Source organism: Mastomys coucha, unplaced genomic scaffold, assembly GCF_008632895.1.
Source record: "Mastomys coucha isolate ucsf_1 unplaced genomic scaffold, UCSF_Mcou_1 pScaffold16, whole genome shotgun sequence".
Lineage (NCBI taxonomy): Eukaryota > Metazoa > Chordata > Mammalia > Rodentia > Muridae > Mastomys > Mastomys coucha.
Window position 1 is genome coordinate 97243953 of NW_022196898.1, and position 3006 is coordinate 97246958.

Here is a 3006-nt window from a genome sequence, read left to right on the forward strand (position 1 = left end):
GTGATGTGCCACCATGAGTGAGTGTGATGTGCCACCATGAGTGTGATGTGCCACCATGAGTGTGATGTGCCACCATGAGTGTGATCTGCCACCATGAGTGTGATCTGCCACCATGAGTGTGGACTACACTGTGTCATCTGCCATAGTGAATGTCATCTGCTACTAATGGATGAGTGCTTTATGAACTTTTCTTTCCTTTTTTTTTCTTTTTTTAGCCTGATTTTTAAAAATCTTTTCCTCATTTTTCTATTTTGAAATTTTGTGATAGAATAGAAGTAAAATCGCACTTTTTCAATTTTTTTTTGGCATATGGTTTACTGGCACAGAATAAATTTATGTTATACAAATGCATTTAGGCAAATGAAAGACATCGGGCAGGTATTAGACGTTGTTACTTCACTAGTCAATTTCTGTTAAAAATTGCTATTATCACCGTGGATGAGAATTTCTTTATGATTTTGTTATAACTGCTCTTGATGTTCATTGTTCTGCAAATAAGTAAAGTCTTGGATGGAGAAATTTGGTTCCTCAACCAGTTTCTGTTGGCCTTCTTATCAATGTTCTGACTGTGTCGTGCAAAAAGGTCTCAGTACCTTAGCTAGCTGGATTATCCTTATACCACATTGGTCTTAATTCCTTCAAGGGTGGATTGAGAAAACTACATAAAGCTTTCAGAGAACACCTTCGACTTGTGAGGATGCAGCTTCTGCTACAGCTATTTGGAGTATATGTATCAAAAACCACCGAGAACTCTAAATGACCATAATCTAATTTTTGCCTAGGGCAGAGAGGTAGGACTTCTGTGACTGGTCTCAGTTCCTCTTTTTAGGCTATATGAGCTGGTAGTTTATGCTCCTCGAGTGTGTGATCTGGGAGACACTCAGTTGTGAGCTTTTGCCTGGTGGTGAATATTACATGTAAAAAAAAGTGCATATTGTCATTTCTTAACTACTTCTAGTAGAGCTGGTTACACAAAGACCACGCAGAGACAGCACAGGCGTGGCACAAGCAGAGGCAGTGAAGTGGAAGACGTGGTCAAGTGCTCTGCAGCTTGAGCACTGATTAAAGAAATAGACACCATTCCAGGGTGGTCATAGAAGGAAGGACAATGGAAGGAAGGAGAGAGATGTCCAGAAATGGAGAACATCTGTGGCTGAAGAAGGATGGAGGGCATAAGAATCTACTACCGTGGAATAAAAAATGCCAGCTTTTCTTGCCAAAGGAACTCTGGAGGCCTCCCATACCATTACAGTAGAAGGTCTCACACACTTCAGGCCTAGAAGTAAAATATTGGACAGGGCTAAGGGCTAAGGAATCCTGATCCCTTTGGCCTGTCCAGGGGATATAATATTGTCAGCTGTCAAGGGCTGAGGAATTCTGACACTGATGTAGTCAAGAAATTGCAGTGCCAGCTGCAGCCAATTGCAGAACCATCAACAAAAAAGCTAGACATCAAGTGGAGTAGAAGGTATAGAAGCTATCTGTCTTCATGGGCAATGTGATTCTAGAAGGTACCACCCGCTGCTGCTGTTCCAGTGTGTCCACTGCTACCAAACATCGAAGAAAGCAAAGGCTGTCAGAGTCCTTGAGTTTCTCCTACCAAACTGCAGTTTCCTTCTCGCTAGCACAAAGTATCTCCCAGCCAGAGGATTGATAACTCATCACTAGCTAGCACGAGGTACCTCCCAGCAGGATTGAAAACTCATCAAGCAGCTGAAGCTTACCATCCTGCTAATACAAACATTAAATTCATTAAACCACAACTCCTGATTCTCTGCATTTCCCAAACTCCTTAACTACTTTTTCATTTTTTTTGAATCTTTGATTTTCATTACCCTGAATCTGTAATCATGGCTAAGTTGAAACTTTTGAGAATGTTTAATGTTCATATTTGTTTCTTGCTACTTATTATTTTCCAAAATTGATATTTATACTCATTTCCTTGGTTTACTGTTTGAATTTAATCTCTTTTTCCATTTCTCCCCTCCATCTATTTGTGCTTTGGGATCTAAGGCGAGTTCTTTCTCTTGTAGCTAGTATAGAGTTGAATTTTTTAAAATCTATTCTGCTGAACACAGATCCCTTTCCAAAAAGGGAATTTAATGCCTTTCTATTTAAGTGAATCACTGATTAGAAAGGACTCATTTATGACATTTATCTATTTTCTATTTGCTCCACAGTCTTTTGTCTTTAAGTTGGTGAATTGTTGTCTCTTTGTGTTTGATGTTTTTCAGTGATATTTTGAAATAACTTCCTTTTTTTTCTTTTTCATAATTTCTGTTATGAAGATACTATTGGTATTTCCACTATGGTTACCTAGTTATATTTAATAACTGCACAATCTATCAGTTAAACTTGAATATTTCCAAATAGGTAAAATTTGATAATATAGAAAACCTACATTATTTTTTTTTTTCGAGACAGGGTTTCTCTGTGTAGTCCTGGCTGTCCTGGAACTCACTCTGTAGACCAGGCTGGCCTCGAACTCAGAAATCCACCTGCCTCTGCCTCCCAAGTGCTGGGATTAAAGGCGTGCACCACCACCGCCCGGCAAACCTACATTATTTTAAAATCTCTATCATTAATGTTTCTAGTTGCAGATGTCACAAAATTGCATAGTAACACATTTTGAACACAAATTACAAACTAATAATTATTTTAATTGCATCAGTTGCTTAAGATATGTAGAAAACAAAAAGAAGATACAGATAGTGGAAATAACACTTATGATTTTCTTCACATTTATGTTAATTAATACATCTGTTTCTATGGATTTAAACTATTTGTATGTTATCCTAAATTCTGCCCTGCAGGACTTCCCAAGTTTATTTTGTAGAGCAGGCTTATGGTGATAAATTTCTTTAGCTTTTGTTTATCTGCTAAAATAATAACTTATTCTTTTGTTTTGAAAGGTAATTTGGTTGTATACAGGATTCTTGATACATAATTAGTTTTTTGTTTAGCACCATGAAGCTATTGGTCCATAATTCTCTATGCTCTGAAATT